The sequence below is a fragment of the Osmerus eperlanus genome, chromosome 25, assembly GCF_963692335.1.
Source record: "Osmerus eperlanus chromosome 25, fOsmEpe2.1, whole genome shotgun sequence".
Classification (NCBI taxonomy): Eukaryota; Metazoa; Chordata; class Actinopteri; order Osmeriformes; family Osmeridae; genus Osmerus; species Osmerus eperlanus.
In genome coordinates, this window is record NC_085042.1 from 599,905 (window position 1) to 612,410 (window position 12,506).

At 47.4% G+C, this 12,506-nt stretch overlaps 12 non-coding genes across 12 annotated transcripts; all 12 read left to right on the forward strand.

Annotated features, from left to right (window-relative positions):
* The first annotated feature begins 471 nt into the window (after nucleotides 1-471).
* trnaq-uug (transfer RNA glutamine (anticodon UUG)) lies at nucleotides 472-543 on the forward strand. The gene has a single exon. It is a non-coding gene; the product is annotated as a tRNA-Gln (tRNA).
* Nucleotides 544-1,905: 1,362 nt separating this feature from the next.
* On the forward strand, nucleotides 1,906-1,978 carry trnaq-uug (transfer RNA glutamine (anticodon UUG)). The gene has a single exon. It is a non-coding gene; the product is annotated as a tRNA-Gln (tRNA).
* An 898-nt stretch (nucleotides 1,979-2,876) lies between these two features.
* On the forward strand, nucleotides 2,877-2,948 carry trnaq-uug (transfer RNA glutamine (anticodon UUG)). Its single transcript has one exon. It is a non-coding gene; the product is annotated as a tRNA-Gln (tRNA).
* An 898-nt stretch (nucleotides 2,949-3,846) lies between these two features.
* trnaq-uug (transfer RNA glutamine (anticodon UUG)) lies at nucleotides 3,847-3,918 on the forward strand. The gene has a single exon. It is a non-coding gene; the product is annotated as a tRNA-Gln (tRNA).
* A 2,332-nt stretch (nucleotides 3,919-6,250) lies between these two features.
* trnaq-uug (transfer RNA glutamine (anticodon UUG)) lies at nucleotides 6,251-6,323 on the forward strand. The gene has a single exon. It is a non-coding gene; the product is annotated as a tRNA-Gln (tRNA).
* An 898-nt stretch (nucleotides 6,324-7,221) lies between these two features.
* Nucleotides 7,222-7,296, forward strand: trnaq-uug (transfer RNA glutamine (anticodon UUG)). Its single transcript has one exon. It is a non-coding gene; the product is annotated as a tRNA-Gln (tRNA).
* Nucleotides 7,297-8,191: 895 nt separating this feature from the next.
* trnaq-uug (transfer RNA glutamine (anticodon UUG)) lies at nucleotides 8,192-8,263 on the forward strand. Its single transcript has one exon. It is a non-coding gene; the product is annotated as a tRNA-Gln (tRNA).
* An 898-nt stretch (nucleotides 8,264-9,161) lies between these two features.
* On the forward strand, nucleotides 9,162-9,233 carry trnaq-uug (transfer RNA glutamine (anticodon UUG)). The gene has a single exon. It is a non-coding gene; the product is annotated as a tRNA-Gln (tRNA).
* Nucleotides 9,234-9,666: 433 nt separating this feature from the next.
* trnaq-uug (transfer RNA glutamine (anticodon UUG)) lies at nucleotides 9,667-9,738 on the forward strand. The gene has a single exon. It is a non-coding gene; the product is annotated as a tRNA-Gln (tRNA).
* An 898-nt stretch (nucleotides 9,739-10,636) lies between these two features.
* Nucleotides 10,637-10,708, forward strand: trnaq-uug (transfer RNA glutamine (anticodon UUG)). Its single transcript has one exon. It is a non-coding gene; the product is annotated as a tRNA-Gln (tRNA).
* An 898-nt stretch (nucleotides 10,709-11,606) lies between these two features.
* Nucleotides 11,607-11,678, forward strand: trnaq-uug (transfer RNA glutamine (anticodon UUG)). Its single transcript has one exon. It is a non-coding gene; the product is annotated as a tRNA-Gln (tRNA).
* A 433-nt stretch (nucleotides 11,679-12,111) lies between these two features.
* On the forward strand, nucleotides 12,112-12,183 carry trnaq-uug (transfer RNA glutamine (anticodon UUG)). Its single transcript has one exon. It is a non-coding gene; the product is annotated as a tRNA-Gln (tRNA).
* The last annotated feature ends 323 nt before the right edge of the window (nucleotides 12,184-12,506 follow it).

A 12,506-nucleotide genomic window follows, 5' to 3' on the forward strand; every position in this document is an offset into this window, starting at 1 on the left:
AGTAGGGGTTCCATGGTGTAATGGTCAGCACTCTGGAATTTGAATCCAGTAATCCGAGTTCATACAGCCAATGCGGAAGTCCACAATGCCTTATGGTGTCGTTAGCTAGATTCCCTTCTTCTTATTAGTGTCCTGGTGGTCCATCTGAAAAAAATGTCATAATTAAGTAGATATTAAACCTTAAAGATCGGTATATTTGGGGGCGTGGCTGGCTTGATTGACAGGTCCAGTCTGGAGTGATTGACAGCCCGTTTGGACAAAGGGGGTCTTCTTCATGGAAGCTAACAATGTTTGCAGCGACTTTGAGCGGTTTACTAGCCAGGGGCATAGTGGCAAGTAGAGAAAGGCTGTTAGCGAGGTGGCTTCTCAGTCAGCCCCGCCCATGGACCCGCCCTTTGCCCCTCCACCACTTTGCCCTCTCGTCCAAATATGGTCGCTTTCGATATTATCTTTTGATAATCTGCAAGTAGGGGTTCCATGGTGTAATGGTCAGCACTCTGGACTTTGAATCCAGTAATCCGAGTTCAAATCTCGGTGGAACCTACAGGCAAAGTCCGCTACTCAAAATACAGCCAATGGAGAAGTCCACAAAGCCTTATGGTGTCGTTAGCTAGATTCCCTTTTTCTTATCAGTGTCCTGGTGGTCCATCTGAAAATAATTTCATAATTAAGTAGATATTAAACCTTAAAGATCGGTATATTTGGGGGCGTGGCTGGCTTGATTGACAGGTCCAGTCTGGAGTGATTGACAGCCCGTTTGGACAAAGGGGATCTTCTCCATGGAAGCTAACAATGTTTGCAGCGACTTTGAGCGGTTTACTAGCCAGGGGCATAGTGGCAAGTAGAGAAAGGCTGTTAGCGAGGTGGCTTCTCAGTCAGCCCCGCCCATGGACCCGCCCTTTGCCCCTCCACCACTTTGCCCTCTCGTCCAAATATGGTCGCTTTCGATATTATATTTTGATAATCTGCAAGTAGGGGTTCCATGGTGTAATGGTCAGCACTCTGGAATTTGAATCCAGTAATCCGAGTTCATACAGCCAATGCGGAAGTCCACAATGCCTTATGGTGTCGTTAGCTAGATTCCCTTCTTCTTATTAGTGTCCTGGTGGTCCATCTGAAAAAAATGTCATAATTAAGTAGATATTAAACCTTAAAGATCGGTATATTTGGGGGCGTGGCTGGCTTGATTGACAGGTCCAGTCTGGAGTGATTGACAGCCCGTTTGGACAAAGGGGGTCTTCTTCATGGAAGCTAACAATGTTTGCAGCGACTTTGAGCGGTTTACTAGCCAGGGGCATAGTGGCAAGTAGAGAAAGGCTGTTAGCGAGGTGGCTTCTCAGTCAGCCCCGCCCATGGACCCGCCCTTTGCCCCTCCACCACTTTGCCCTCTCGTCCAAATATGGTCGCTTTCGATATTATCTTTTGATAATCTGCAAGTAGGGGTTCCATGGTGTAATGGTCAGCACTCTGGACTTTGAATCCAGTAATCCGAGTTCATACAGCCAATGCGGAAGTCCACAATGCCTTATGGTGTCGTTAGCCAGATTCCCTTCTTCTTATCAGTGTCCTGGTGGTCCATCTGAAAATAATGTCATAATTAAGTAGATATTAAACCTTAAAGATCGGTATATTTGGGGGCGTGGCTGGCTTGATTGACAGGTCCAGTCTGGAGTGATTGACAGCCCGTTTGGACAAAGGGGGTCTTCTTCATGGAAGCTAACAATGTTTGCAGCGACTTTGAGCGGTTTACTAGCCAGGGGCATAGTGGCAAGTAGAGAAAGGCTGTTAGCGAGGTGGCTTCTCAGTCAGCCCCTCCCATGGACCCGCCCTTTGCCCCTCCACCACTTTGCCCTCTCGTCCAAATATGGTCGCTTTCGATATTATCTTTTGATAATCTGCAAGCAGGGATTCCATGGTGTAATGGTCAGCACTCTGGACTTTGAATCCAGTAATCCGAGTTCAAATCTCGGTGGAACCTACAGGCAAAGTCCGCTACTCAAAATACAGCCAATGGAGAAGTCCACAAAGCCTTATGGTGTCGTTAGCTAGATTCCCTTTTTCTTATCAGTGTCCTGGTGGTCCATCTGAAAATAATTTCATAATTAAGTAGATATTAAACCTTAAAGATCGGTATATTTGGGGGCGAGGCTGGCTTGATTGACAGGTCCAGTCTGGAGTGATTGACAGCCCGTTTGCACAAAGGGGATCTTCTCCATGGAAGCTAACAATGTTTGCAGCGACTTTGAGCGGTTTACTAGCCAGGGGCATAGTGGCAAGTAGAGAAAGGCTGTTAGCGAGGTGGCTTCTCAGTCAGCCCCGCCCATGGACCCGCCCTTTGCCCCTCCACCACTTTGCCCTCTCGTCCAAATATGGTCGCTTTCGATATTATCTTTTGATAATCTGCAAGTAGGGGTTCCATGGTGTAATGGTCAGCACTCTGGAATTTGAATCCAGTAATCCGAGTTCATACAGCCAATGCGGAAGTCCACAATGCCTTATGGTGTCGTTAGCTAGATTCCCTTCTTCTTATTAGTGTCCTGGTGGTCCATCTGAAAAAAATGTCATAATTAAGTAGATATTAAACCTTAAAGATCGGTATATTTGGGGGCGTGGCTGGCTTGATTGACAGGTCCAGTCTGGAGTGATTGACAGCCCGTTTGGACAAAGGGGGTCTTCTTCATGGAAGCTAACAATGTTTGCAGCGACTTTGAGCGGTTTACTAGCCAGGGGCATAGTGGCAAGTAGAGAAAGGCTGTTAGCGAGGTGGCTTCTCAGTCAGCCCCGCACATGGACCCGCCCTTTGCCCCTCCACCACTTTGCCCTCTCGTCCAAATATGGTCGCTTTCGATATTATCTTTTGATAATCTGCAAGTAGGGGTTCCATGGTGTAATGGTCAGCACTCTGGACTTTGAATCCAGTAATCCGAGTTCAAATCTCGGTGGAACCTACAGGCAAAGTCCGCTACTCAAAATACAGCCAATGTAGAAGTCCACAAAGCCTTATGGTGTCGTTAGCTAGATTCCCTTTTTCTTATCAGTGTCCTGGTGGTCCATCTGAAAATAATTTCATAATTAAGTAGATATTAAACCTTAAAGATCGGTATATTTGGGGGCGTGGCTGGCTTGATTGACAGGTCCAGTCTGGAGTGATTGACAGCCCGTTTGGACAAAGGGGATCTTCTCCATGGAAGCTAACAATGTTTGCAGCGACTTTGAGCGGTTTACTAGCCAGGGGCATAGTGGCAAGTAGAGAAAGGCTGTTAGCGAGGTGGCTTCTCAGTCAGCCCCGCCCATGGACCCGCCCTTTGCCCCTCCACCACTTTGCCCTCTCGTCCAAATATGGTCGCTTTCGATATTATCTTTTGATAATCTGCAAGTAGGGGTTCCATGGTGTAATGGTCAGCACTCTGGAATTTGAATCCAGTAATCCGAGTTCATACAGCCAATGCGGAAGTCCACAATGCCTTATGGTGTCGTTAGCTAGATTCCCTTCTTCTTATTAGTGTCCTGGTGGTCCATCTGAAAAAAATGTCATAATTAAGTAGATATTAAACCTTAAAGATCGGTATATTTGGGGGCGTGGCTGGCTTGATTGACAGGTCCAGTCTGGAGTGATTGACAGCCCGTTTGGACAAAGGGGGTCTTCTTCATGGAAGCTAACAATGTTTGCAGCGACTTTGAGCGGTTTACTAGCCAGGGGCATAGTGGCAAGTAGAGAAAGGCTGTTAGCGAGGTGGCTTCTCAGTCAGCCCCGCCCATGGACCCGCCCTTTGCCCCTCCACCACTTTGCCCTCTCGTCCAAATATGGTCGCTTTCGATATTATCTTTTGATAATCTGCAAGTAGGGGTTCCATGGTGTAATGGTCAGCACTCTGGACTTTGAATCCAGTAATCCGAGTTCAAATCTCGGTGGAACCTACAGGCAAAGTCCGCTACTCAAAATACAGCCAATGGAGAAGTCCACAAAGCCTTATGGTGTCGTTAGCTAGATTCCCTTTTTCTTATCAGTGTCCTGGTGGTCCATCTGAAAATAATTTCATAATTAAGTAGATATTAAACCTTAAAGATCGGTATATTTGGGGGCGTGGCTGGCTTGATTGACAGGTCCAGTCTGGAGTGATTGACAGCCCGTTTGGACAAAGGGGATCTTCTCCATGGAAGCTAACAATGTTTGCAGCGACTTTGAGCGGTTTACTAGCCAGGGGCATAGTGGCAAGTAGAGAAAGGCTGTTAGCGAGGTGGCTTCTCAGTCAGCCCCGCCCATGGACCCGCCCTTTGCCCCTCCACCACTTTGCCCTCTCGTCCAAATATGGTCGCTTTCGATATTATCTTTTGATAATCTGCAAGTAGGGGTTCCATGGTGTAATGGTCAGCACTCTTGAATTTGAATCCAGTAATCCGAGTTCATACAGCCAATGCGGAAGTCCACAATGCCTTATGGTGTCGTTAGCTAGATTCCCTTCTTCTTATTAGTGTCCTGGTGGTCCATCTGAAAAAAATGTCATAATTAAGTAGATATTAAACCTTAAAGATCGGTATATTTGGGGGCGTGGCTGGCTTGATTGACAGGTCCAGTCTGGAGTGATTGACAGCCCGTTTGGACAAAGGGGGTCTTCTTCATGGAAGCTAACAATGTTTGCAGCGACTTTGAGCGGTTTACTAGCCAGGGGCATAGTGGCAAGTAGAGAAAGGCTGTTAGCGAGGTGGCTTCTCAGTCAGCCCCGCACATGGACCCGCCCTTTGCCCCTCCACCACTTTGCCCTCTCGTCCAAATATGGTCGCTTTCGATATTATCTTTTGATAATCTGCAAGTAGGGGTTCCATGGTGTAATGGTCAGCACTCTGGACTTTGAATCCAGTAATCCGAGTTCATACAGCCAATGCGGATGTCCACAATGCCTTATGGTGTCGTTAGCTAGATTCCCTTCTTCTTATCAGTGTCCTGGTGGTCCATCTGAAAATAATTTCATAATTAAGTAGATATTAAACCTTAAAGATTGGTATATTTGGGGGCGTGGCTGGCTTGATTGACAGGTCCAGTCTGGAGTGATTGACAGCCCGTTTGGACAAAGCGGGTCTTCTCCATGGAAGCTAACAATGTTTGCAGCGACTTTTTGCGGTTTACTAGCCAGGGGCATAGTGGCAAGTAGAGAAAGGCTGTTAGCGAGGTGGCTTCTCAGTCAGCCCCGCCCATGGACCCGCCCTTTGCCCCTCCACCACTTTGCCCTCTCGTCCAAATATGGTCGCTTTCGATATTATCTTTTGATAATCTGCAAGTAGGGGTTCCATGGTGTAATGGTCAGCACTCTGGACTTTGAATCCAGTAATCCGAGTTCATACAGCCAATGCGGAAGTCCACAATGCCTTATGGTGTCGTTAGCTAGATTCCCTTCTTCTTATCAGTGTCCTGGTGGTCCATCTGAAAATAATGTCATAATTAAGTAGATATTAAACCTTAAAGATCGGTATATTTGGGGGCGTGGCTGGCTTGATTGACAGGTCCAGTCTGGAGTGATTGACAGCCCGTTTGGACAAAGGGGGTCTTCTTCATGGAAGCTAACAATGTTTGCAGCGACTTTGAGCGGTTTACTAGCCAGGGGCATAGTGGCAAGTAGAGAAAGGCTGTTAGCGAGGTGGCTTCTCAGTCAGCCCCTCCCATGGACCCGCCCTTTGCCCCTCCACCACTTTGCCCTCTCGTCCAAATATGGTCGCTTTCGATATTATCTTTTGATAATCTGCAAGCAGGGATTCCATGGTGTAATGGTCAGCACTCTGGACTTTGAATCCAGTAATCCGTGTTCAAATCTCTGTGGAACCTACAGGCAAAGTCCGCGACTCAAAATACAGCCAATGGAGAAGTCCACAAAGCCTTATGGTGTCGTTAGCTAGATTCCCTTTTTCTTATCAGTGTCCTGGTGGTCCATCTGAAAATAATTTCATAATTAAGTAGATATTAAACCTTAAAGATCGGTATATTTGGGGGCGTGGCTGGCTTGATTGACAGGTCCAGTCTGGAGTGATTGACAGCCCGTTTGGACAAAGGGGATCTTCTCCATGGAAGCTAACAATGTTTGCAGCGACTTTCAGCGGTTTACTAGCCAGGGGCATAGTGGCAAGTAGAGAAAGGCTGTTTGCGAGGTGGCTTCTCAGTCAGCCCCGCCCATGGACCCGCCCTTTGCCCCTCCACCACTTTGCCCTCTCGTCCAAATATGGTCGCTTTCGATATTATCTTTTGATAATCTGCAAGCAGGGATTCCATGGTGTAATGGTCAGCACTCTGGACTTTGAATCCAGTAATCCGAGTTCAAATCTCGGTGGAACCTACAGGCAAAGTCCGCGACTCAAAATACAGCCAATGGAGAAGTCCACAAAGCCTTATGGTGTCGTTAGCTAGATTCCCTTTTTCTTATCAGTGTCCTGGTGGTCCATCTGAAAATAATTTCATAATTAAGTAGATATTAAACCTTAAAGATCGGTATATTTGGGGGCGTGGCTGGCTTGATTGACAGGTCCAGTCTGGAGTGATTGACAGCCCGTTTGGACAAAGGGGATCTTCTCCATGGAAGCTAACAATGTTTGCAGCGACTTTGAGCGGTTTACTAGCCAGGGGCATAGTGGCAAGTAGAGAAAGGCTGTTAGCGAGGTGGCTTCTCAGTCAGCCCCGCCCATGGACCCGCCCTTTGCCCCTCCACCACTTTGCCCTCTCGTCCAAATATGGTCGCTTTCGATATTATCTTTTGATAATCTGCAAGTAGGGGTTCCATGGTGTAATGGTCAGCACTCTGGACTTTGAATCCAGTAATCCGAGTTCATACAGCCAATGCGGAAGTCCACAATGCCTTATGGTGTCGTTAGCTAGATTCCCTTCTTCTTATCAGTGTCCTGGTGGTCCATCTGAAAATAATTTCATAATTAAGTAGATATTAAACCTTAAAGATTGGTATATTTGGGGGCGTGGCTGGCTTGATTGACAGGTCCAGTCTGGTGTGATTGACAGCCCGTTTGGACAAAGGGGGTCTTCTCCATGGAAGCTAACAATGTTTGCAGCGACTTTGAGCGGTTTACTAGCCAGGGGCATAGTGGCAAGTAGAGAAAGGCTGTTAGCGAGGTGGCTTCTCAGTCAGCCCCGCCCATGGACCCGCCCTTTGCCCCTCCACCACTTTGCCCTCTCGTCCAAATATGGTCGCTTTCGATATTATCTTTTGATAATCTGCAAGCAGGGTTTCCATGGTGTAATGGTCAGCACTCTGGACTTTGAATCCAGTAATCTGAGTTCAAATCTCGGTGGAACTTACAGGCAGAGTCCGCGACTCAAAATACAGCCAATGGAGAAGTCCACAATGCCTTATGGTGTCGTTAGCTAGATTCCCTCCTTCTTATCAGTGTCCTGGTGGTCCATCTGAAAATAATGTCATAATTAAGTAGATATTAAACCTTAAAGATCGGTATATTTGGGGGCGTGGCTGGCTTGATTGACAGGTCCAGTCTGGAGTGATTGACAGCCCGTTTGGACAAAGGGGGTCTTCTCCATGGAAGCTAACAATGTTTGCAGCGACTTTGAGCGGTTTACTAGCCAGGGGCATAGTGGCAAGTAGAGAAAGGCTGTTAGCGAGGTGGCTTCTCAGTCAGCCCCGCCCATGGACCCGCCCTTTGCCCCTCCACCACTTTGCCCTCTCGTCCAAATATGGTCGCTTTCGATATTATCTTTTGATAATCTGCAAGTAGGGGTTCCATGGTGTAATGGTCAGCACTCTGGACTTTGAATCCAGTAATCCGAGTTCATACAGCCAATGCGGAAGTCCACAATGCCTTATGGTGTCGTTAGTTAGATTCACTTCTTCTTATCAGTGTCCTGGTGGTACATCTGAAAATAATGTCATAATTAAGTAGATATTAAACCTTAAAGATCGGTATATTTGGGGGCGTGGCTGGCTTGATTGACAGGTCCAGTCTGGAGTGATTGACAGCCCGTTTGGACAAAGGGGGTCTTCTCCATGGAAGCTAACAATGTTTGCAGCGACTTTGAGCGTTTTACTAGCCAGGGGCATAGTGGCAAGTAGAGAAAGGCTGTTAGCGAGGTGGCTTCTCAGTCAGCCCCGCCCATGGACCCGCCCTTTGCCCCTCCACCACTTTGCCCTCTCGTCCAAATATGGTCGCTTTCGATATTATCTTTTGATAGTCTGCAAGCAGGGGTTCCATGGTGTAATGGTCAGCACTCTGGACTTTGAATCTAGTAATCCGAGTTCAAATCTTGGTGGAACCTACAGGCAAAGTCCGCGACTCAAAATACAGCCAATGGAGAAGTCCACAATGCCTTATTGTGTCGTTAGCTAGATTCCCTTCTTCTTATCAGTGTCCTGGTGGTCCATCTGAAAATAATGTCATAATTAAGTAGATATTAAACCTTAAAGATCGGTATATTTGGGGGCGTGGCTTGCTTGATTGACAGGTCCAGTCTGGAGTGATTGACAGCCCGTTTGGACAAAGGGGGTCTTCTCCATGGAAGCTAACAATGTTTGCAGCGACTTTGAGCGGTTTACTAGCCAGGGGCATAGTGGCAAGTAGAGAAAGGCTGTTAGCGAGGTGGCTTCTCAGTCAGCCCCGCCCATGGACCCGCCCTTTGCCCCTCCACCACTTTGCCCTCTCGTCCAAATATGGTCGCTTTCGATATTATCTTTTGATAATCTGCAAGTAGGGGTTCCATGGTGTAATGGTCAGCACTCTGGACTTTGAATCCAGTAATCCGAGTTCATACAGCCAATGCGGAAGTCCACAATGCCTTATGGTGTCGTTAGTTAGATTCACTTCTTCTTATCAGTGTCCTGGTGGTCCATCTGAAAATAATGTCATAATTAAGTAGATATTAAACCTTAAAGATCGGTATATTTGGGGGCGTGGCTGGCTTGATTGACAGGTCCAGTCTGGAGTGATTGACAGCCCGTTTGGACAAAGGGGGTCTTCTCCATGGAAGCTAACAATGTTTGCAGCGACTTTGAGCGGTTTACTAGCCAGGGGCATAGTGGCAAGTAGAGAAAGGCTGTTAGCGAGGTGGCTTCTCAGTCAGCCCCGCCCATGGACCCGCCCTTTGCCCCTCCACCACTTTGCCCTCTCGTCCAAATATGGTCGCTTTCGATATTATCTTTTGCTAACCTGCAAGTAGGGGATCCATGGTGTAATGGTCAGCACTCTGGACTTTGAATCCAGCAATCCGAGTTCAAATCTCGGTGGAACCTACAGGCAAAGTCCGCGACTCAAAATACAGCCAATGCGGAAGTCCACAATGCGTTATGGTGTCGTTAGCTAGATGTTCTTCTTCTTATCAGTGTCCTGGTGGTACATCTGAAAATAATGTCATAATTAAGTAGATATTAAACCTTAAAGATCGGTATATTTGGGGGCGTGGCTGGCTTGATTGACAGGTCCAGTCTGGAGTGATTGACAGCCCGTTTGGACAAAGGGGGTCTTCTCCATGGAAGCTAACAATGTTTGCAGCGACTTTGAGCGGTTTACTAGCCAGGGGCATAGTGGCAAGTAGAGAAAGGCTGTTAGCGAGGTGGCTTCTCAGTCAGCCCCGCCCATGGACCCGCCCTTTGCCCCTCCACCACTTTGCCCTCTCGTCCAAATATGGTCGCTTTCGATATTATCTTTTGATAGTCTGCAAGCAGGGGTTCCATGGTGTAATGGTCAGCACTCTGGACTTTGAATCCAGCAATCCGAGTTCAAATCTTGGTGGAACCTACAGGCAAAGTCCGCGACTCAAAATACAGCCGATGGAGAAGTCCACAATGCCTTATTGTGTCGTTAGCTAGATTCCCTTCTTCTTATCAGTGTCCTGGTGGTCCATCTGAAAATAATGTCATAATTAAGTAGATATTAAACCTTAAAGATCGGTATATTTGGGGGCGTGGCTGGCTTGATTGACAGGTCCAGTCTGGAGTGATTGACAGCCCATTTGGACAAAGGGGGTCTTCTCCATGGAAGCTAACAATGTTTGCAGCGACTTTGAGCGGTTTACTAGCCAGGGGCATAGTGGCAAGTAGAGAAAGGCTGTTAGCGAGGTGGCTTCTCAGTCAGCCCCGCCCATGGACCCGCCCTTTGCCCCTCCACCACTTTGCCCTCTCTTCCAAATATGGTCGCTTTCGATATCATGTTTTGATAATCTGCAAGCAGGGGTTCCATGGTGTAATGGTCAGCACTCTGTACTTTGAATCCAGTAATCCGAGTTCATACAGCCAATGCGGAAGTCCACAATGCCTTATGGTGTCGTTAGTTAGATTCACTTCTTCTTATCAGTGTCCTGGTGGTCCATCTGAAAATAATGTCATAATTAAGTAGATATTAAACCTTAAAGATCGGTATATTTGGGGGCGTGGCTGGCTTGATTGACAGGTCCAGTCTGGAGTGATTGACAGCCCGTTTGGACAAAGGGGGTCTTCTCCATGGAAGCTAACAATGTTTGCAGCGACTTTGAGCGGTTTACTAGCCAGGGGCATAGTGGCAAGTAGAGAAAGGCTGTTAGCGAGGTGGCTTCTCAGTCAGCCCCGCCCATGGACCCGCCCTTTGCCCCTCCACCACTTTGCCCTCTCGTCCAAATATGGTCGCTTTCGATATTATCTTTTGATAACCTGCAAGTAGGGGTTCCATGGTGTAATGGTCAGCACTCTGGACTTTGAATCCAGTAATCCGAGTTCAAATCTCGGTGGAACCTACAGGCAAAGTCCGCGATTCAAAATACAGCCAATGCGGAAGTCCACAATGCCTTATGGTGTCGTTAGCTAGATGTTCTTCTTCTTATCAGTGTCCTGGTGGTACATCTGAAAATAATGTCATAATTAAGTAGATATTAAACCTTAAAGATCGGTATATTTGGGGGCGTGGCTGGCTTGATTGACAGGTCCAGTCTGGAGTGATTGACAGCCCGTTTGGACAAAGGGGGTCTTCTCCATGGAAGCTAACAATGTTTGCAGCGACTTTGAGCGGTTTACTAGCCAGGGGCATAGTGGCAAGTAGAGAAAGGCTGTTAGCGAGGTGGCTTCTCAGTCAGCCACGCCCATGGACCCGCCCTTTGCCCCTCCACCACTTTGCCCTCTCGTCCAAATATGGTCGCTTTCGATATTATCTTTTGATAATCTGCAAGTAGGGGTTCCATGGTGTAATGGTCAGCACTCTGGACTTTGAATCCAGTAATCCGAGTTCATACAGCCAATGCGGAAGTCCACAATGCCTTATGGTGTCGTTAGTTAGATTCACTTCTTCTTATCAGTGTCCTGGTGGTCCATCTGAAAATAATGTCATAATTAAGTAGATATTAAACCTTAAAGATCGGTATATTTGGGGGCGTGGCTGGCTTGATTGACAGGTCCAGTCTGGAGTGATTGACAGCCCGTTTGGACAAAGGGGGTCTTCTCCATGGAAGCTAACAATGTTTGCAGCGACTTTGAGCGGTTTACTAGCCAGGGGCATAGTGGCAAGTAGAGAAAGGCTGTTAGCGAGGTGGCTTCTCAGTCAGCCCCGCCCATGGACCCGCCCTTTGCCCCTCCACCACTTTGCCCTCTCGTCCAAATATGGTCGCTTTCGATATTATCTTTTGCTAACCTGCAAGTAGGGGATCCATGGTGTAATGGTCAGCACTCTGGACTTTGAATCCAGCAATCCGAGTTCAAATCTCGGTGGAACCTACAGGCAAAGTCCGCGACTCAAAATACAGCCAATGCGGAAGTCCACAATGCCTTATGGTGTCGTTAGCTAGATGTTCTTCTTCTTATCAGTGTCCTGGTGGTACATCTGAAAATAATGTCATAATTAAGTAGATATTAAACCTTAAAGATCGGTATATTTGGGGGCGTGGCTGGCTTGATTGACAGGTCCAGTCTGGAGTGATTGACAGCCCGTTTGGACAAAGGGGGTCTTCTCCATGGAAGCTAACAATGTTTGCAGCGACTTTGAGCGGTTTACTAGCCAGGGGCATAGTGGCAAGTAGAGAAAGGCTGTTAGCGAGGTGGCTTCTCAGTCAGCCCCGCCCATGGACCCGCCCTTTGCCCCTCCACCACTTTGCCCTCTCGTCCAAATATGGTCGCTTTCGATATTATCTTTTGATAGTCTGCAAGCAGGGGTTCCATGGTGTAATGGTCAGCACTCTGGACTTTGAATCTAGTAATCCGAGTTCAAATCTTGGTGGAACCTACAGGCAAAGTCCGCGACTCAAAATACAGCCAATGGAGAAGTCCACAATGCCTTATTGTGTCGTTAGCTAGATTCCCTTCTTCTTATCAGTGTCCTGGTGGTCCATCTGAAAATAATGTCATAATTAAGTAGATATTAAACCTTAAAGATCGGTATATTTGGGGGCGTGGCTGGCTTGATTGACAGGTCCAGTCTGGAGTGATTGACAGCCCGTTTGGACAAAGGGGGTCTTCTCCATGGAAGCTAACAATGTTTGCAGCGACTTTGAGCGGTTTACTAGCCAGGGGCATAGTGGCAAGTAGAGAAAGGCTGTTAGCGAGGTG